Raw genomic sequence first — 22,743 nt, forward strand, 5'->3', positions numbered from 1 at the left:
AGGAAGCACCTGGCTCCTGGCTTCGGATCGGGCAACTCCAGCCATTCTGGCCATCTGGGGAGTGAACCAGTGGATGGGAGACCTCTCTCTCTCTGTCTCTCCCTCTCTCTCTGTAACTCTGCCTTTCAAATAAATAAATCTTTTCTTAAAAAAGTTTTTGTTAAAAAAAAAAGCCATAGATCCAGACCGATTTTGTGGAGTAACGAGTTAAGCCGCCACCTGTGGTGCCGGCATCTCATGTGGGCACCGATTTGAGTGTTGGTTGTTCCACTTCTGACCTGGCTACCTGCTAATGGCCTAGGAAAAGCATTTGGTCCCCTGCACCCACATGGGAGACCTGGATGAAGCTCCTGCCTGCTGATTTTGGCCTACTCCAGTCCCGGCCATTGAGGCCATTTGGGGAGTGAACCAGCAGTTGGGAGATCTCTCTCTCTCTCTCTCTGTCTCTCTCTCTGTCTCTCCCTCTCTCTCTCTCTGTGGCCCTGCATTTCAAATAAATAAATAAATCTTTAAAAAAGCACTGATGCTTCTTAATAATACTAATAAATAAAATAATACTAAAGACTACTAAATGGATTGAAATGAAATCATAAGAGGAGATAAAAAAGTAATATAGTACTTGTAGGACAAATAGAAAATAATCTGCAAGATGGTAAACTTGAAATTGAATGTATCATTAATGATGTTACATGTAGAATAACCGATTATATGTGTGTGATTATATGTATGCATGTATGTGTGTGTATATATGTATATATATATATATATGTATATGGAAAATACCAGAAGAACATTATTCTGAGAACCATATTCTCAGACAAAATGAGTTTCGTGGGAAAAAGTATTACAAATAAAGAAGATGACTTGATAATTACCAAAAAACAGTCTGAGTCACCAAGAAGATACATCACTGTCTACAGGTGCGTACTTTGGACAAGAGGGTCTCAAAGAAAGAACGAAATCACGACAGGAAAGTCCAACCCTTCGTCGTAGAGGCGACTTCCGCAGCCCCCTCTCAGTAACTGATAGGACAAGAGCAGTGTCAGTAAGGATACAGCACCTCTGCACAACCCAGTGGAGAGAAACAGCCTAACAGACATAAAGAACAACATGGCGTCTTTACCGGCTCCAGTGAAACATACACAAGAAATCAGCTGTAGCCTGGCCATCCGGCAAGTTGCAACACATTTCGAAGCATGAAGCGTGTTCTCTGATCACAACACCAATGAGAAAAAGATGACCTAAAAGTCCTCATATGTCTCAATTTTAAGAGTTGTGCTTCTAATTTGTTGGTTTCTTTTACCTTTTTGATTAACATGAGATACCTGTATGCTTCTAAATGACCAAATAAACTCAAATGAGACATTGCAGTGAAAATAAGACAATGTATTGAACTAAAGCATACTATGTTCCAAAACTTGTGGGACACAGTGAAAGCAGCGCTCAACAAGAACTTTTTTTTTTTTAAGATTTATTTATTTACTTGAAATAGTTACAGAGAGAGAAAGAGAGGCAGAGAGAGAGAGAAAGAGAGAGAGAGAGAAATCTTCCATCCACTGGTTCACTCCCCAGATGGCCACAACAGCCAGAGCTGCGCCGATCCGAAGCCAGGAGCCAGGAGCTTCTTCTGGGTCTCCCACGTGGGTGCAGGGGCCCAAGGACTTGGGCCATCTTCTACTGCTTTCCCAGGCCATAGCAGAGAGCTGCCATGGAAGTGGAGCAGCCAGGACTCGAACCAGCACCCAGATGAAATGCCAGAGCTGCAGACCCGGGCTTAACGAGCTGCGTCACAGCGCTGGCCCATAGTGGATGAATGTATTAAATGTATGCTTCCACTGGATTGTTGACGACTACTTGATACCATGAGAATTCTAATGTCTGTGCATATAAATCTGGGGGTGGAATTTCTGGTTCATGATGGTGTGCATATCTGCAGCTTCGGTAGATAATGCTAAATTATGTTTGACCATATTGCATTTTGTACTCCCACTAGCAGTGTATGAAAGTTTCTATTGTTCCATATCCTTGCAAAGACTTAGTATTCTCACTCAGACTGTAGCTATTCTGGTGGGTGTGTGATGGTATCTCCTTCTAGTTTAATTTCCATTCCCTTGATTTCTAATAAGATTGAGCTCCTTTCATACACTTATTTGCACTCTTTTTTGGAATGCTTGTTCAAATCTGTTGCCCACTTTTCTGTCTTTTGCTTATTGATTTGTGGGAGTTCTTTATATATCCTCAATAGGAGCTCTTTGTCAGATAGATGAATTGCAAATATCTTCCCCCACCCTGTCTTGCTTGCCTTTTTCACTCTTGTAATGACATTTTCTAATGATGAGAAAACTCTTAGTTTTAATGTGGTCACATTTATCAGCCTTTTCCCTTTATGTACTGTTTAAAGAAAATCTTACCCCACTCAAAAGAAGACATTCTCATGTTATCTTTTAAATCCTTATTGTTTGATCTTTTACATTCAGACATTTAATCTTTCCGGAATTGATTGTTATATATGGTGTGAGATAGGGATAAACTTTCATTTTTGTAAGTATAGGTGTCCCTTTGTCCCTACTCCATTTCCTGAAGTTTGTCCTTTCTCTGCTGTTCTGCAGGGTTGATTTTTGCCAAAAAAAAAAAAGTGTCCATAAATGCAAAGATTTGCATCTAGACCCTCTATTACATCAGTTTCTTTTCTATGTTTTATCAGTTTTGTATTATTGTAATCAGTCAATCCATAGATCTTGGTATGAAGTAGAGCAAGTCCTCCCATCCCATTCTCTAAGCACATCACATCTCTTCCTGGCCTTTTGAATTTCCATAAAATTTTAGTATGACTTTGTCAAGTCCCACAAACACAGACAAAAGCAACTGTTAGGGATTTTTATTATGATTGCATTGAATCTGAAGATCAATTTGGGGAATATTTACATCTCTATAGTATTGAGCCTTCCAATTCTGAAACGCGGTATAGTTCTCATTTATTTAGATTATCTTTTTTTCTTTTAACTTCTCTCAATAATGTTTAACAGGTTTTTTTGCAAAAAAATTATTTCCAAGTACTTCATCTTTTTGATGCTATTGTAAACAGCATTACACTTCTGTTTGTTGTTCTACATATTCAGTAACATCATCTATAAATAATTCTAGTTTGATTTACTGTCTTCTAGTCCTTGTTTTAAAAAAGACTTATTTATCTATTTGAAAGGCAGAACCACAGAGAGAGAGAGAGAGAGAAGGATAGAAAAAGAGAGAGAGAAAGAGAGTCTGATCTTCCATCTGCTGGTTCACTCCCTAAATGGCCACAATGGCCAGGACTGAGCCAGGCTGAACCTGGGAGTCCAGAACTCCATCCGGGTCTCTCAAGCCCAAGCACTTGGACCATCATCTGTTAGCTTAGCAGGTGCAGCAGCTGGGAGCTAGATGGGAAGTGGAGCATCTGGGACTGAATAGGTGCTGATATGGGGTACCAGCATCTCAGGCAAGAAGCAGCTTAAGGTGCCGCAGCACAATGCCAGCCCCCTTGTACCTTTTACTTTTTTTTCTTGCCTTGCTGCATTAGCTAGAACAATGATAGATTCTTACCTTTTTCCTGATTGCAAAGAAAAGTTTTCTAAATTTCAGTGCTGAACATAATTTTTGCTATCAAATTTTTAATTTTCCACAAACTTAATAAAAGTTTCACTTGCGTGCATTTTATTTGAAAAACAGAGCTACAGAGATATTTTTTCATCCACAGATTCACTCTCCAAATGCCCACAACAGTCAGGGCTGGGCCCCAGCTAAAGCCATGAGCCAGGAAATTTCCCTGAGTGGCAGGGACTCAAGTACTTGAGCCATCATCTGCTGTCTCCCAGGGTGCGCATCGGCAGGAAGCTGGATCACAAGTGCAGTCAAAAGGGATTTGAACCAGGCATTCTGAAATGGGCTGCAGTGACCCCAAGCAGGGACTTAAGCCACTGGGCCAAATGTCCACCCTTATTATGAATCCTTTGATCAGAATAAGAAAATTTACCAAAAGTTCTTATCAATAAATAGATATTACATTATATAAAACCTTTTCCTATATTTACAAAGTGAATTTTACCATTTTCCTTCCCTTTCCTGTTAATGCAGCCAATTCTACTGGTTGATTTTCTGCTATCAAAATAACTGCATTTCTGGAATAAATCTTTTACAGTAAATGTATACCTTTTATTTCCCACTTAGGTTTTATTGCTAGGATCTATCTGCTAATATTTTGCTAGGATTGTTTGCGTCTGTGTTCTTGAGGCAAATAGGCCCACAATTTTTCTTTTTTTTTTTTATCATGTTCTTGCTGCATTTCATTACTCTAGGTAACGTGGGCTTTGCCATAAGAGCAGAGGAGTGAGTCCTCATTTCTTGTTACCTGGAAGAGTTCTGTAAATTGGTATTATTTCTTCCCTAAATTACTTGGTAGCGTTCTTGGGTGAAGTCATCTGGGCCTAGCGCTCATGAGGTGCTGGGAACGGGCTGAGGGAGTGGGGCTACAGGCATGTTTTACAAGATTCAGTTCATTGAATAGTTGTAAAAGGATGCAGATTTTCTTTTGTTGTTGTATTTTTTGGCTTTTTTTTAAAGAAATTTCTCCATCTTATCTAAATTTTTAAATTTTATTGTCTCTATAATAGCCACAGGATCTGAAATAATATCTTTTTTCATTCCTGACACCGATAATTCGTGTCTTCTCTCATTTTTTCTCAGTCTTAACGTGGATATATTGATTTCATCAATCTTTTCAGATAACCAACTTTTGGTCTTGTTAAACCTTTCCATTAGATATTTTTTTTTATTTCATTGATCTCCACTGTTACGTTTGCTATTTCATTTGGTTTAAATTTGCAGTTCTTTTTCTAGTTCCTTGGTGTGGATGGTTGGCTCATCGATTTTCAGCCTTTCTTCTTTTCTAATACAGTTATGTAGTGCGTGAGGACGTTTTAGTGGACAAGGAACCGCATATGTGACGGTTCCGAAAGATTATAATGGATTTGAACAATCCTTGTCACTAGCGACGTTGTATCCTAGCACAATTCGCGACTCCAGTGTGTATCAACAAACCAACAGCACGTACAGTTACGTGCAGTGTATTAGACTTGATGATAAGGCACCGCTCTGTAACTGCTTTATGTACGGTGTATACTTTCTATCGTCATTTTTTTTTTTGACAGGCAGAGTGGACAGTGAGAGAGAGAAAGACAGAGAGAAAGGTCTTCCTTTGCCGTTGGTTCACCCTCCAATGGCCGCCGCGGCCGGCGCACTGTGGCCGGTGCACCGCGCTGATCCGATGGCAGGAGCCAGGTGCTTCTCCTGGTCTCCCATGGGGTGCAGGGCCCAAACACTTGGGCCATCCTCCACTGCACTCCCTGGCCACAGCAGAGAGCTGGCCTGGAAGAGGGGCAACCGGGACAGAATCCGGCGCCCCGACCGGGACTAGAACCCGGTGTGCCGTCGCCGCAAGGCGGAGGATTAGCCTAGTGAGCCGCGGCGCCGGCTTCTATCGTCATTTTCAAGTGTGCTCTTTCTACTAATGGAAAACACAAATTGAAAAAAAAGTTTTGCTGTAAAACTGCACTGTGTTATGTTGGCAGCAGTATCCTACATCTCAAGTTGGTGACATCTCTTGAGTGCGTCAAAAGGCCACACCCTGCCACCCAGGTTTGGGGAAGTCCGAGCTGTGATGTGTGCACGGAGATACAGTCACGCAAGGATGCATCTCTCGGAACGTGTGCCTGGGGTTAGGTGGCCTGTGATGACTGCAGATACACATCAGGGTAGAAAGTTCCTGTAATGGGACGGCACTGTGGTGTCGTGGGTAAAGGCGCTACCTGAAGTGATGGCATCCCATACAGATGCTGGTTCGAGTCCCGGCTGCTCCACTTCCAATCCAGCTCTCTGCTATGGCCTGGGAAAGCAATAGAAGATGGCCCAAGTCCTTGGGCCCCTGCACCCCAACATGGGAGACCTGGAAGTGGCTCCTGGCTTTGGATCAGCTCAGCTCTGGCTGTTGTGCCCATTTGGGGAGTGAACCAGCGGGTGGAAGACATCTCTCTCTCCGTCTGTCTCTACCTCTCATTGTAACTCTGTCTTTCAAATAAATAAAATAAATCTTTAAAAACAGTGTGTATTCCTTTAAATATATATATGTGTGTGTGTATATATATATTGCTCCATTGGAACACTATGGTAAAACAATGACAATGAACTGTCACTTGCATCCAGCACCGTGGTTCAAGCTCAGAAACTTGATGAGCAAATTAATCCAGACACAACAGAATACTTCCTGCAGGATCATATTTCTGCAAAATTCAACAAGCAAGCAACACTCAACTGGTGTGTTTAGGGAGCACTATTCAGGCTACAAAAAGATGAGAAAAATTAAGGGAATTGTTACGAAGAAGTTAGGCTAGGGGTTACCTTTGCTGGGGTGAGAATGAGTGGGACACATTGGGGGGCTTTTGAGACGCTGGTGATGTCCTAGGTCCTGATTAGGGTGGTGGTTCCGGAAGCGTTTGCTTCATGATCATTCATTAAACTCAATAATGATTTTTTAACTTTATTTATGTTTAACAGCTTTATTGAGGTGTAATTCACATGTCATACAATTCACCCATTTAAAGTGTCCAACTCCATGAGCTTTGGTCTATAACATTATTAATCTTTTGAGATTATGATCCAGGTATATAGCATCAACTTTGCCTTCTTACCCATTTCCAGTATACAATTTAGTGGCTTCAAGGGCAATGACACAGCGTTGTGTAGCCATGAGCTCTATCTGCTTCTAAAACTTTCGAGACCCTGGACAGAAACTGCAACCATGAAGCATTCATTCCCCATTCTCCCCCCTGCTCAGCCTCTGCTACTCCACGCAAGTGGGATCATGCACACTTTCCTCGTGGGGGTCTGGCTTCTTTCACTTGGCATCCTGTCTTTAAGATTCATCGAAGTCTGTAGCATGTATCAGCATTTCATTCCTTCCTGCGCCTCAGTAATACTCCGGACTGCGGCTATAGCACATTCTGCTTATCCGTTCATCTGTCGCTGGACATCTGGCTGGCTTCCACCTGTTGCTGATTGGGAATAGTGCTGTGATGAACATTAGCGCACAATGTGGGCACGCTCCATTGGAGTCTGTGCTTTCAATTCCTTTGGGTATGTCCCCAGGAGTGGAATTCCTGGATTGTATGAGTGTGTTAGCATTTTCAGCATTTTTCTACACACGTTGCATTTCACAGTGAAAAGGAGAGAGGCGGGTGAGGAGGCAGCAAGTAGAGATAATCGTTTGGAATATTTTGTTTCTACAAGCAGCAGCAATGGGGTAGTAGCTGTGGGAGGAAATGGGCTCAAGGGCAGCTTTTTTTTTTTTTTTTTGAGAGTTCATAGAAAGGCAGAGTGACAAAGAGCAAGAGGGGGAGAGAGAGAGAGAGAGAGAGAGAGAGAGAGAGAGAGAGAGATTGATTTTCCATCCACTTGTTCACTCCCCAAATGCTTACAACAGCCAGGCTGAAGCCAGGAGCCAAGAACTCCACTGGGTCTCCCTGTGGGTGTCAGGAGCCCAAGTATTTGTGCCATCACCTGCTGCTTCCCAGGATCTGCATTGGCAGGAAGCTGGACGGGAAGCAGAGGTGAAACTTGAACCCAGCACTCCCAGCGTGGGATGCCCTGGCCCCAAGCAGAGACACACCTCCCGTTGCTTACGATGGGAAGAATCAGACATATTCACACGCTAATGAGGGTGATGCAGGAGAGTGGAGAAGTGCTGCAGGCCATCCTTGCACAGGGGGTGTGGGCAGGTGTTGGTTCACCCCGTGTAAGGCAGGTGGGTGAGTAGATGTGGGGGTAGTTTTGCTGGCTGAGGCTGGACGCAAGGGAAATGGGGTGTGCCAGAGGAGGGGAAATGGGGTGTGCCAGAGGAGGGGAAGCGGAAGTGGTCACCTAGGACAGTGGTCAGGGGAACAAACAGGGGAAACCCAGGCTAGTGGCTGGGCAGCGCTTAGGTTGCAAATGAAAGTCATGGTCATTAACTTCCAGTGTGCTCAGTCTTCATGGGCGGGGCCTTTTCTCTGCAGGAGAGCAGGCCTGCACTGGGGTGGTTGCCTGGCTTGTGGTTTTACAGGGCGAACCCACAGAAGCCTGAGCAAAGCAGGGGGATGGGTGTGTGCTGAGCAGTGACGGGAAAGATTCCTGGGGACATCAAATGATGGGTTCGACCATCGGGTGGAGGAGGGATGATGAGAAGTCACCGGAAGTGCAGGTGTACAGGGAGCACGGTTGAGTGGGAGAGCCGAGGGAGTGAGCTGGCCAGGCAGGAGGCCAGGATCTGAAAGAGGGCCCTAGGACGTGCAGCTGGAGGAGGGGCTGCAGCTTTCTGGCCCAGGGTCTGAGGTGAGAGGCTCTGTGAGGGTGGGGCCGAGGCCAGGGGAGGAGAGAAGGTCAGAGAATGGAGACGCCGGGCTGGTGGAAGCCACCTACTCACGGACAGAGCTGGCTCCCTTGTTGACTTCCTGTGGCTTCCACAGACGCCCTGAAGACTACCCATGGGGGAGTCTTGAGTACTTGGCTCTCCCTCAGCAGAGCCAAGAGGGGGCTGTGGGCTATGACAAAGATCGCCCCCGCCCCCCAGCTTTCTAGGGGACCCCTTTCATCAGGATCCAAGCGGGGCCATGAAGGATCCGATATGGACGGGGCACCCCCAGAAGGCAGGCAGCAGCACTAGCGCCTAGAATTTACTGAGGACTTTACACCGCTTCTCTTCTTTAAGCCTTCTAATAGCTCTGTGAAGAAAGTTCTGCTCATTGGCCCATCTTACCGATAACAGGACAAACCGTGGTGCGCCAGCTCCTCCCCCTAAAGCCTTGGACACCAGGTACATCTCCCCGGGCAGGTGATCTGGAGATGAACCAGATCTAGTCCCTGACCTCAGGCGTGTAAACAAACCGCGGAACCACACGTGGATTCGTTTGCTGGATTCCTGACCCCCTCCTTCCCCTGAGGCCTCTTCTGACTTCTAGCACGGCCAGATGCCAGCTCTCCCTGCAGCTGCGGGAAGCACCCGGCCGGCTTTGCCGGGGACTGACGGCTTACCCAGGACAAGTGGGAAAATCGAGACGGTCCCGAGCAAACAGAGACAGCTTGTTCTCAGCTGCAGGTCAGCCATGGGCCGCTGCTCTCTTTTCTCTGGTCTGATCCGCCAGTGCTGTGGCTCATTCCATGCGGGGCGTTTGTTTGACCTCTGCTGCCTCCCCCGCTGGCTGTGAATACTTCCCCAGGCACCTTCTGGGAGCCCCGCCCTGGGTCACAGGAGACTAGACACTCCGATGAGGATTTGCGAAGGATATTTCTCCAGCAGGCTCTAGTACTTCGGGTGCTCACTGGTGACCTGAGTATCACCCCCAAACAGACACATCATTCACATGAATGGACTAGAACATTCTAGAACATTGCCCATTTGATTGACAGCTGGAGAGAAAGAAAAGGCAGATTCCTTTTTTTTTTTTTTTTTTTTTTGACAGGCAGAGTGGACAGTGAGAGAGAGAGAGACAGAGAGAAAGGTCTTCCTTTGCCGTTGGTTCACCCTCCAATGGTCGCTGCGGCCGGCGCACCGCGCTGATCCGAAGGCAGGAGCCAGGTGCTTCTCCTAGTTTCCCATGGGGTGCAGGGCCCAAACACTTGGGCCATCCTCCACTGCACTCCCTGGCCACAGCAGAGAGCTGGCCTGGAAGAGGGACAACCGGGACAGAATCCGGCGCCCCGACCGGGACTAGAACCCGGTGTGCCAGCGCCGCTAGGTGGAGGATTAGCCTAGTGAGCCGCGGCGCCGGCCAGATTCCCTTTCAATCCATTCCTTCATCCGTGCATCCCTCAGCTACTGAGTGAGCACCTATTCTAGTCTGGATTCTGTTCTACGCAGCGGGCGGAATCTTTGCCACCATGCAGCATGTTCCCTGGTGTGCCTTCTGTCTCCTTGGTGAAAGCGTTTGAGGCAGAGGGCCAAATCTCCCTTGTACAGATGCTACTTCACTTACAACAGTGCCATGTCCGTTGGCATCCTTTGTGAACTGAGACTATCCTAAGTTGAAAGTGCATTTAGGAGCCGACACTGTGGCGCAGTGGGTGAAGCCGCCGCCTGCAGTGCCGGCATCCCATATGGGCGCCGGTTCTAGTCCCGGCTGCTCCACTTCCGATCCAGCTCTCTGCGGTGGCCTGGGAAAGCAGTAGAAGATGGCCCAAGTCCTTGGGCCCCTGCACCCACGTGGGAGACCTGGAGGAAGCTCCTGGCTTCGGATCAGTGCAGCTCCAGCCATTGCGGCCATCTGGGGAGTGAACCATCAGATGGAAGACCTCTCTCTCTCTGCCTCTCTTTCTCTTTCTCTATAACTCTGACTTTCAAATAAATAAATAAATCTTAAAAAAAAATGCATTTAGAGGCCAGCAGTGGCTCAGTAGGTTAGACCACCACCAGCCACACCAGCATCCTATGTGAGTGCTGGTTCAAGTCCCGGCTGCCCCACTTCAGATCCGGCTCCCTGCTGATACACCCACTGGGGCCTGGGGGTGGGGGGATTGGAGAATGGCCCAAGTGCTTAAGTCCTGTCAACACTTTGTTGTAAAATAGGCTTTGCGTTAGATGATTTTGCCCAACTGTAGATTCCTGGAAGTGGTCTGTGTATGTTTAAGGTAGGCTAGGCTAAGCTATTACTTGCAGTGTTAAAATTAGGTCAAGGGTAGGTGCATCAAATGCATTTTCTCTCTGTATCTCTGTCTCTCTCTCTCTCTCTTTTTAAAGATTTTATTTATTTATTTGGGAGGTAGAGTTACAGAGAGAGGCAGAGGCAGAAAGAGAGGCCTTCCATCCACTGGTTCACTCCCCAAATGGCTGTAATGGCCGGAGCTGCGCCAATCTGAAGCCAGGAGACAGAAGCTTCTTCCAGACCTCCCACTGGGGTGCAGGGGCCCAAGGACTTTGGGCCGTCTTCCCTGCTTTCCCAGGCCATAGCAGGGAGCTGGATCAGAAGTGGAGCAGCTGGGACTCGAACCGGTGGCCATATGGGATGCCGGCACCACAGGTGAAGGGTTAACCTACTGCACCTCAGTGCCGGCCCCTCTGTCTCCTTTTAAAGATTTATGTATTTACTTGAAAGGCAGTTACACACACACACACACACACACACAGAGAGAGAGAGAGAGAGAGAGAGAGAGAGAGAGATCTTGTAGCTACTGATTCACTCCCTGAATAACTACAATAGCTGGGCCTGGGCCAGGCTGAAGCCAGGAGCCTGGAACTCCAACTGGGTTCCCCATGTGGGTACAGAGTCCCAAGCAGGTGGGCCATATTCCGTTGTTTTCCCAGGTGCATTAGCAGAAAGCTGGATCAGAAGTGGAGCAGCTGGGACTCGAACCAAGGCCCATATGGGATGCCGGCACTGCAGACGGTGGCTTTAACCCGCTACGCAACAGCGCCAGCCCCAAACCCAGTTCTGAAGTGAGATGATGACGCTGACTTCAGAGTAGTTCTTCGGGTCATCTAGGCTGAGTAGTATCAAAGCAAACAAAAAACGATGCACAGCACTCGTGAAACACGCTAAGTCGGACTTTACCCAGGACCCTTTTGGTAGATGTGGGAGCCACAGCGATGAGATTCTGCAGTGGGGAAGAGAGATTGGGCACGCACCTCTGAACCCAGCATGGCAAGTAAGAAATCCGAGCCAAGGGCGTGGGGCGGTGCCTGGGAAATGCCTGTTATGGGTTGAGTAGGATTTGTTGCCCTAAAACTGTGTTCGGTAGGAAGACAGAAATTGGCCTCCAGTGTGAGCGGGGCACGAGGGAAACAAACCCGCTGCGGACAGGAATGCTGCAGCCGCAGGAGCCCAGGGGTCGACACTTCAAGGTCCTGCCCTCACCCCATCACCATAGAGGTGGCTTCACCCCAACCCATCCTGGTAACTGCGCAATAAAACCTCAGAAGGCATTTCACCTGTTTCACACCCAGAGAAGTGGGGCGGGGGGGGGGGGGAGAGGAGAAACGGCAGGAAGACCTGAACCCGTTCCCTTAGAAGCCCTAGTCTGAATACAGATGGCACTCAGTCTCTGCAGAGCTGCCCGCCTGGCCGGTCAGGTGTATTTTCTTCACCCAGCTATGTCAGCGCGCGCACCCCAGCCTCAATGGCTGGGCTCACTCTCAGATTCCTTCAGGAGAGGCGCCCATGCGTTCTGACGGATGCCCTACTGAGTTACACCTTGCTACTTTGCGTATTAATCCTCTCCATCTCACATGTGGCTTCTTTCTTGCGCCAAGACAAGAACCTCTACCCCGCCCGTCTCCGCTAAGACCCTCAGAGGGTGGTTCTCGTGAGAGGCTGGATTTCCTGAATTGCAGCCTGTTCCAGGTTCTCTTTCTCGCTCCTTTTCTGGCCCACCATGGGGTCATGCCTCTGCACCTGCTATGACCCGCTTCTGTCGGATGCCAGACTGGGGCTGCCTGATCCCGAACTGTAACCTCCAACTGGGAGCTGAAATAAACCCTTTCTTTCCCAACAAGCTCCTCCCGGGTATTCTTGCTAAAGTAACTACTATAACCACTAAGAGGAGACATCAGGGCTCTTGTAGGAGGCAGGCCAGGGTGAGCAGACTTGAGGGAGGGGACAGTAGGGGAGGAGGAACCCAATCAGATAGCAAGGGTGATCAGATATTGCAAGAGGGGGAGCTCTTTGTACAAGGAAGTTCCCATCGGGAGAAGGTTCTAGGGCCTGCCTATCACTTGGGCAAGCAAAGAATCTCCACCAGTGGTCTTCAGCGTGGTCTCCATACCATCAGCATCCCTGGGGAACGAGTTAGAACTGCCGATTCTCAGGCCCCGCCCCAGACCCGCTGAATCCGAAAGGCAGCCCTTTAACAAGCCCTCCGGGAGACTGCGGTGCACAGTCGAGTTTGAGAAACACGGAGCTGAGTCAGCAAGGCTCAACCCTTCTCTCCGCAAATGACCCCGAAGAAACCCAGGCCTCTTCCAAGACTCCAGAATTCCCAGGGGAGGGATGCAGCCATCGGTCTCGCATTTCAAGCCCCCCCCCCCCCACCAGCATGCGTAGTCTGCATCAGAAGCCCCTGGAAGACACGTTAAAGCCAAGCACCAGAGCCCTCCTCCGGAGCGGCCGGAGAATGCGTGTTCCTGCTGCTGCAGGGAGGTTAGATCCGCATGGAGGTGTGTAAGGAGGCGAAGGGGCTGGGGGAGACATCCTTGCTTCCTCTGTCGGTGCTGAATTAAGCATAGGGTAGCGGGATCTGAACCTGACTTGTGCGTCCATGGTTTTTGTTACTCCGCGCAAGTGGGATGAGGTCATTTGACATCTGCAGAGAAGCTAAGCTGTGGTGTGGACCTCCCTCAGAGACAGCAGGCATCATCTCCCGCCAGGAAAATAAATCAAGGGGAGAGCTGCCTGGACGAAGGTCCCTTAAGTGGTTTGTGGAACAGCCGTGTGGGTCCCCCACCCGTACCCTGGCCATGGCCTTGGCTTTCTGTTAGTGTTTTCTTGGGAGAAAGTGCTTGCTTTCCTGCTTGATTCCACATACCCCTGGCCCCCACGCTGTCCTTGTGTGCACGGGAAGGAGGAGCCAGGAGATCTTTTCCGTGGGATTTTCAGTGGCTCTGAATTATTCACTCAACATTCATTTCATTTTGCAAAGACTCATGCCGAGTGTAGGTTTTTCATTGCTAAATGCCCAGTGCTTGGCACATAGTAAGTGCTTACTAAATACTTGCTCAGCAATGGAGGGCCAGCTATGGACTAGTGCCTGTAAGAGACAGGGAAGACACTAGCCCTATGGTAAAGACAGACCCTCAACCAGCAACTGCGGGCTGTGTGACAGGCATGGTTACAGCCAGGGTCGTGGAGCAGTGGCCCGAGGCCCCATCTCAGTCTTTGCGCACCAGGCAAGGGCTACCAGAGGAAGTGTGTCTCAGCTCGGGCCTGAAAGGTGAGCAGGAGGCAGCAGGGTGGGACAGGAGAAGAATGTTCCAGGTTGCCTTTCAGAAACTGCTGGGGGCAGGCAACAGGCTTGCTCGGGTTCCCTGCTCTGGGTGGAAGAAAGCACGACCCGTGCACATGGAGCCCTGTTGCCCTTGCACCCTGATTGTGTCCCCCTTCTCTCCTCTCAGGACAACCACCATACGGAACTCATCTTTGCTACACACGGCTTCGCCATCGCTGTGTATCCCCAGGGAAAGTGTAGCGGTGTGCGCGTGCAAGGGTTGTCTACCGCCCTGTGCTTCTGCTCTCGCCCTCTTAGCTCTGCAACGTGTTTGAGAGACTCCTCTGCCCACGGTGGCTACCGCGTGCGTGTACGCCGCTGTTTGGTGTGCGACGGCGCCGCTCCGCTCAGCTTGGCCCGTGGGTATCTCACTGGATCCTCACAATAGCCCTATGAGATACACACATTCCTTCCCCTGCAATCTCCCTCCCCCCGCCCAGGCTACCTATAGCAGACTGGTTCCAGGACCCCGTGTGGGCACCAAAACCCCCGGATGCTCCAGTCTCCTACAGAAAATGGGGCAGTATTTTCTTATACCCCCCACATCCTCCCATACACTTTAAATCATCTCTAGATTACTTAGGATCTCGAACACAAGCATGCAGCTCGGTGGCCAGATGTTCTCTTGTGCCACCCTCCGATGGGCCTTCCAAAGCTCTCTGCTCACAGGAGCAGGCGGCCCCCACTGGCAGGAGCACTGGGCAGCGGGGAGGATACACCTGGGGGGAGACCTGCCTCTGTCTCCCGCTACGTGACCGAGGACAAGTTGCTTCCTCTCTACCCCTCAACCCTCTCATCTGACAAATGCGAGCTCTGCTTCCATGTCTGAGGTTCATGTCTGAAACTCTTTGCACCCTGGGCTGCCGCTGAGACCCCGGGTGAGCCCACAGAGTGGAGGTGAGGGAGCCCAAACGGGGGAGGAAGCTGCCACATTGCTAAGGTGCCCAGAGGACTCTTCTTAAAAAGACGACCATTCCCCCTTTTTCTTTTTGGATCGTTGTCTGTCACCGGGAGGTCCAGGTTGGTGACTCCGTGAACCCGGGGCGGGGGGGGGGGCAGCCATGCTGTGCAGCTCTGCACCGCGTAGACTCCCGGCCACTGAGGGATCAGCAGAGTTCAGTGCTTAAATCACAGTGAGAGCAGGGATGCAGGCAGGAGGCTCCAGGCACAGGGGAACTGTTCGTTCTGTGGAGAGGGGAATGCCGGGAAAACGTCCCCCTGGCTCCCGGGGAAGGGGGGGGGGTGTCCGAGGTGGCCGCGGGACCCTAAGCCTTAGCCCCTGTGCGCTGACTCAGCCGCCTGCTGTCTCCCTATCCCAGCTACGCCCAGAGTGGCTCCTCGGCAGCCTGCCTGTGTGTTCCTGTCCCCCACAAAATCCTTTGCCAACAGAGAAAAAAAAATTAAGAGGCCTCGCCTGCCATTTCTGACCCTTGTCTAACCCACTCATACTCGCATTTCCAGGTTTGCCTTTTCTGGCGCCAACCTGCCAGGGCGCTGTGACATTTGCTCCAGCCACGGCAGTTCCCCACACCTGCACCGCATGTTGTGTTCATGCATGCGTGCATGCGCGCATGTGCACACACACACACACATGCACACACCACGAGCGGTGGCCTGCACTGCACATCCCCCCCCGTGGTGCCTTGGCTGCCCTCCGTGACAAGCTCAAACCCCACTCTACCTGCAGCCCAGTGCAACTTCCGGCCTGGCCCATGCCCTGCCCCCTCCCCCATTCCAGCTTGTGCTAACCGCCTGGCCTCTCTGCCTGACCATCACCTGGTGACAGCGAGCCATGACAATCCTGTTCACTGGACACAGAGCCGAGCCCCAGTAAATATCTGATGAATGGCCAATTTTCCGGGTAACGACCTTCAGGTGGGGGTGGGGGGAACCACAGCCGCTCATTTGTTTCACGAAGACGCAAGAGCTTAGAGAATGACTTGTTCAGGGTCAGGGAGCAGGATAGGTGTCGCTCCCCGTCTTCGTGGAGGAACGACACAGGACCCTGCGCTGTTCTTCTGTCTGCTCGGCCCTCCCCGGGTTTGCTGCTGGTCCTTCCCGGGTTGGCTGCTGGTCCTTCCCGGGTTGGCTGCTGGTCCTTCCCGGGTTGGCTACCATCCCTTCCACCTCCGTGGAAGGGCGGTTCCCCCTGCCACATTCCCCACTTCCGCGGGGGAACGGCACACCGCCGGCCGGCTCTCTCGGGGGCTGCACAGGTGTTCCTTCAGACAGATGTTCCCCTTAGATGTTCCTGGGGCATGTTGTCTCTCTCCTCCTTTATAGTCCTCTTCCACCAATCCCAACTCTGCTACCCACACGCCGAGTACGCTGCTCTCCTCCAATCAGGAGCAGGTCCCACAGTTTATTGGTTGAACTGGAGGCAGCTGTGTAGAAGCTGTTTCCCTTCTCAGCGCCATATTGTGGGAAAGCAGATGCATAGAATAAGTCTTAATTCCAGTAACTTAGTCTAGTCCGAGTTGCTCCCCACAGCCAGGGGCCAAGCAGATCCCCGGAGCTGCCTCTCCAGAGACTCACTAGACAGTGCTCCCAAGGGTCTCCATGGAAGCATTTGCCAAGGGGTGGCAGTAGCATTTGGGTGGGTAGCTTTGAACACGTGTGGGTTATATATGGGGGATTTGGAATTGGATGTGTGAGTACATGTGTGGATACAGGTATTTGTGTTTGTATAGTCATAGGTAGGTATTTGTATGTGTGTACATCTGTGTGTGCATGTTTATGTGTATGTGAGCGTGTGCACGTTTGTGGGGGTTTTTATACGTGTGTAGGGTATAACGTGTGTCTCTCTGTGTATGTATGCGTGTGTCTGTGTTTGCTTCTGAGACTCCTGTCCCTTCCCCTTCCTTCCCATCACTGTCTAATGGCCTCTGAGGATCTTGGCTAAGAGTTTGTCTCCCCAGACTTAAGGAGCCAGTGTGGGGGGAGGGGATGCAGACAGGAGACAGAGGGTCCCCAAGTTCTCTGGGTGACAAGGTGGGCCCTGGAAGTAGAGGTGGGAGCAAGGCTTACGTCAACCCGGCTGGGCCCTGGGTGCCCAGATGCTTGGTCAAGCATTACTCTGGGTGTTTCTGTGAGGGTCTTTTGGGTGAGATTAACATTTGAACAGGTGGGCTTCGAATACCGCAGATGGCCCTCCCTGGTGTAGGTGGGCTTCATCCAATCGCTAGAAGCCTGGCAGCTGCCCTGCAAGAGCGAGTTCTCTTGCAGGCAGCACTGGGACCTCGCCTGCACCCTTGCTCCTCCTGGGTCTTCAGCCTGCTGGCCCGCCCTACGGATTGTGGACTCGCCCGTCTCCATGATGCCGTGAGCCAATTCCTCACCCGCAATCTCTTTCCCTATAAAGACACATCCTACTGGCTCTGATTCTCTGGAAACCTTGGCTCGCACCGTTCACCTCCTGTCAGAACCTAGACTGGCTCCAGGATCCATGCCCCAGGGCAGGAGGGAAGCCCTGTACCCGAAGTACCAGGGAAGGACTTAGGACTCGCCGCAAGCCTTGGAACTGGTGATGCAGTCACTGAAGTGAGATACGGTGGTCATCCTCTTTGAGCCCTCCCTCCTCTCTGTCATCTACCAGCCTGACCCTCACAGCCCAACGTCCTGAGATAGCTGACGACCCCACCCTCTGCCGCCGCCATGTTCTGTCCCACCCACTGGCCCCAGATCTCTGCAGGAGCTCCATTCTTCCCTGCGTGCTGGGGGCCCAGCACCCTCCCTTTCCCCAGGGGGCCTTAAGCCATAAGAGGGGATTCTCTTAGGACATCCAGGGGCCCAGACATGCTGGCTACCCTAAGACAGCATCGAAGGCTGGACGGCTCAAACAACAGGACTTTGTTTTCTCATGTCTGGAGGCTGGCTCAGGATCAGCCTGCCAGCATGCTCGGGCTCTGGTGAGGGCTGTCTTCCCGACTTGCAGATGGCTACCTTCTCACTTTGTAGGGAGGGGGGTGGGGGGAGAGGCAGCAGGCTCTCTTGTGTCTCTTTTGATAAGCACACAGGGTGGGTACCTGTGACCTAATTTAACTTTACTTGCCTCCTTTAGAGACCCAATCTGCAAACACAGTAACGGGGGTGGGGGTGTGGGTGTGGGAGTGGGGGTTGGGCTTCAGCATACAGCTTGGATGAGGGGCTCCATGCGTTCTATAACACACTTACGAATGAGTTCCACCCCTCATACAGGTGCTAACCGGGGTGGACCCTCAGGGCCTTTGCCTGGAGAAAGGGAAAGTGTCCCACAGCCCCACAGCGCAATCTGGATACTTCTCCTAAAACCACTGCAAATCACCAGCAAGCCCCAACACTTGCCCCTCCACAGTCACACTCCCCAGACCCACCCAGATCGGCAGGTGCCGAGTGGGTGCTGTGAGGCCTGGATGCTAAACTGGGGTTGGGATCAGCCCTGGGGTAGGCTGGTTTTGTCCAGAGACTCCAAGTTTTCTCTAACTCCAGGGGGAGCAAACGTGTGTGTGTGTGTGTGTGTGTGTGTGTGTGTGCTGTGCATGCGTGAGACTCAGGCGACTTCAATCAGCATCTAACCCTATCCGCTCACTTCACAGATGATGAAATGCAGGAGCAGGGATCAGAAGGAGGTGCCGCAAAGGAGCCACGTGGCTTCGATGCACACTCATACAGTAAGCGCAGAGTGAGCGGCAACAGCTGATTAAAGCAGTGTGCGCATGCGCGCGTGTGATATATATATGTGATATATATATATAGAGAGAGAGAGAGAAATACCTCGGCTATGTGCACAAGTGTTGGTGGCAGAGGAGGGTGTGCAACCCTTGTGTAGATGCAACTTTGGTTCCAGGGCCATTTTTCATCAACGTTTGTGCTCATTGACTGCAACTTTTGGATCGAGTTGTCAGAGAAATGACAGGACCCCAGTTAAATCGGGATTTCAGAACACAACAACAAATGATGCTTTCAGAACAAGTAGATTCTGGGCAACGTGGAGGGTAGACTTACACTCTAAAAAAAGTGTTTGTTGTTTGCTCTGACATTCAGACTCAACTGACACCTGTATTCTTACTTGCTAAATCTAGCTGTTGTGCTTTGGAAGGCTGGGCAGGCGACACACAGGGATGCAAATCAGGAAGTATTAATAGATAACCGAGCCAGCACTGCGGGTTCAGCAAGCAGGCAAGCAGTCCCAGGTTGCGGGAGGAGCAGCTGCTGTCTCCAGGGAACCCTGAGAAGGAAGCAGGTGCTGGTCAGCTCACACCTATGCTGGTGGCTACTGCCCAGAGCAATCGTGCCCTGGGCCTTGGGCTAGTGAGTGAGTTGGGAGAGGCAGTTTGCTTCTTTGTGGCTCCGTCTGCCGTTACTGGGACAAATACCCGCGGCTGGGGGATGGATAAAGAAAAGAGATCTACTTAGCCCACAGTTTTGGAGGTTCAAGCCTAAGATGAGGGGCCCTATGGGTTGAGTGCCTGGCGAGGGGGCAGCTGGCCACAGCAGAGTATGTGCAGGGGCAAGAGCCCACGGCAAGCCAGGGGAGCAGAGCTGGGTCTGACTCGAGCTCCGTGCGCAAGCCTCTGGCGGGAACCGTCTTTTCAGAGCGTGTCACCGATGACGCAAGGACCTCCCACTAGGCCCTACACACCACACTGGATTCAGCCCACCCTCTTAGTACCACTAGGTTATGAATCTGGGCTTGAAAGACCTGCGTGAGTTTGGAGTTCGAATCGTATTCAAACCACAGCGCTGAGTTCGCGTAAGTCCCCACTGGAAGCTTTGCAAATGGCAAAATCTGCTGCTGCTGCTCTCTCTCTCTCTCTCTCTCTCTCTTTTTTTTTTTTTACAGGCAGAGTGGACAGTGAGAGAGAAAGAGACAGAGAGAAAGGTCTTCCTTTGCCGTTGGTTCACCCTCCAATGGCCGCCGCAGCCGGCGCTCTGCGGCCAGCACACTGCGCTGATCTGAAGGCAGGAGCCAGGTGCTTCTCCTGGTCTCCCATGTGGGTGCAGGGCCCAAGCACTTGGGCCATCCTCCACTGCACTCCCTGGCCACAGCAGAGAGCTGGCCTGGAAGAGGGGCAACCGGGACAGAATCCGGCGCCCCTACCGGGACTAGAACCCGGTGTGCCAGCGCCGCAAGGTGGAGGATTAGCATATGTAAATACATATGCATGTTTTATTTAAAATTTAAATTTTTTTAAAAATTTTTATTTGAAAGAAACAAAGAGACAGACAGGCAGAGAGAATTTTCCAGCCACTGGATCACACCCCAAATGCTCACTACAGCCAAAGCTGGGCCAGGCTGAAGCCAGGAGTCTGAAACTCCATCCAGGTCTCCCACATGGGTAGCAGGGACCCGAATACCTGAGCCGTCCCCTGCTGCCTCTCAGGGTGTGCATTAACAGGAAGCAGAGGTGAGACTTGAACTCAAGGCACTCTGATGCGGGATGCTGGCATCCCAAGTGGTGTCTTAACCTCTGCCGTCCCCAGGGCCGGGAAAGCCCACCCTGCACTTGGCCGTCAGGTGTCCCTGTGCTAAGAAACCCCTGCTTCCGCCTTGCCTCCTCACACCAGGTGTTCCCCACCCCCACCCCCGACGCGCTCCTCACTCTCCCTCCCGCAGCCGATCGCCCTACCCACACTCACCTGCTCAGCTAACGTCCCTTTGCCTTTCCCAGTAGCACCTGCGCTGTTCTTTGCAGTATCCCTCCCACCCCCACTCCCTGGTGTCTAGAAAGTGTACCATTTGGGAGGCCTTGACCCCTGCCCTTCAAGTGCTGGGCCCCTTAGCTACAGCCAGGAAGCAGGATTCTCTGTCATTTAGCACAAGGGATCGATTCAAGGATGGGCGGGAAAAAAAAACGAAAAGAAGCCAGATCCTTAGTGATAATGTGAAGTGCTGGATTAATCTTGCCCTGAAGCCTATTCTCATCCCATGTTTTCTGGCAGTCATCTTTTGGTCACGCAAAATGTCCTCCCCGCCACATAGCCCCATGGCCTTAGAGACTGTTGGCTGCCTTCTGCTTGAGTAATGGAAACTCCACGGCTTAAACACACCAGCAGTTTTTTGCTTTTCTTGTTCTGCCTCCGTGCAATACGAATTCTGGGAGGAATGGGTTGCTATCATTGAGGTCATGTCAGCAGCTCAGAGACGTCACAGCAATTATGGTAGCCCTTGCCTCAATAACCCCAAGATGGCTTCTGCAGCGGCAGCCATCACATCCACCGTCAACACTGAATGCGGAGGAGGTGCCGCTCCCAGCTGGCTTCTGTTAGCGGCTCACCGCTCAGAGCTGCACCCAGGGCCATCCCCAGGGCCGGGAAAGCACAGTAAGGTAAAGTTGCAGTGTTCCTGACCCCATAGTAGAGTCAGGCTGGCCGGCAGGGGCTCAGAGGGGGGTCCGAGTGAGCTGCACTGGAGTAGCCTCTGGAAGCCCCCAGGGCTCCACCACGGAATCCTCTTCCTCCTCCCTCTTCCTCCTCTCTCACCTCACTGCCAGGCTCCCAGGCACCTTCTTTGGACCGCTGCTCTCTTGGGCAAGTTCATGGGTTGCTGGAGAACTCCAGCTGTGCGTGTGTCATGGAGGGAAGGAGAAACACTTTCTGGAGCCTCGGGATTGGACAGGAGTCTGGGAAGGGCGGGCAAGGGGTGTGACCCATCCAGAAGAGAGCCTTGTGATGCTACTGACTCCAGGGTCCTGACTCACTGGTAATGGAAATTGACCAGCGGTCCGTGTGCAACGCAGACGAGGCTTGTTCAGGACTTTATCCTCAGACACAAGGGAGCTGGCCGAGTTGGGAGTGTTTTCACCAACTGGCTCTCCACTGCGAGCTGAATGGGGATATTTATCTGCATGGGGAAGTGTGGCCGAGCCCTCTTGGTCTCTGACTCGCTCCCCCTGAGCCAACAGCACTTCACGTTGCACCAGTTTAGTGTTCTGCTCAGGCATGGCTGCCTCGTTTGCACACGACACGCTCAAAATGGTGGTATTGCTCATTACCACCTCCTCCAGGAAGGCCACCTACCGCTAGTACTGGGCTATTCTGGGCACGTGCAAGGATTTCAGAAGTCCCTAATGCAGCGGAAGGGGGTGTCGTTTCCAGTTGGATCTGGACACACACACACACACACGCACACACCTTGTTCCTGACTGGTTTGGAGCTTAGTAAGAATGCTCTGTGGTTGCACGTGGATGCATGTCCCGGTCAGGAGACTGGATACGTGCTCGGGTTGGGAGGGTCTTGTCTTGTTGCTGCGGACTCCATTTCCGGTTTGGAGGGAAGTTCTTGTGAGTGCACAGCACCACTGTTTTATCCACCTGCGCTCTAGGCTCCAAGGCCCTGAAGCTGTCCAGGAACAGGTCTAGGACTCCCCCAGGACTGCTCCAGCTGCGGCCGGGGTGAGGCTAGCCTGCAGAAGAGCCCTGGCCTTGCTCCGGAAGGAGCCCAAAGTGGACGCCCAAACGTGTGAAAAGAAGGCAAGCAAGCAGGGAGGTGGGGAGGCGGGCAGGCCGGGAGGCAAGGAGGCAGGGAGGCAGGGAGGCAGGGAGGTGGGGAGGCAGGGAGGCAGGGAGGCAGGGAGGTGGGGAGGCGGGCAGGCAGGGAGGTGAGGAGGTGGGGAGGCGGGGAGGCGGGGAGGCAGGGAGGGAGGAGGCCAAGCCCTTCGCGAAGTGTGAGAACCCTGGCCCTCACCCCGCTGCTCTCTCTGCAACCCCGGGTCACCTCCCTCCGTGG

The sequence above is a fragment of the Oryctolagus cuniculus genome, chromosome X, assembly GCF_051225735.1.
Source record: "Oryctolagus cuniculus isolate XC-2025 breed Fujian yellow rabbit chromosome X, ASM5122573v1, whole genome shotgun sequence".
Taxonomy (NCBI): domain Eukaryota; kingdom Metazoa; phylum Chordata; class Mammalia; order Lagomorpha; family Leporidae; genus Oryctolagus; species Oryctolagus cuniculus.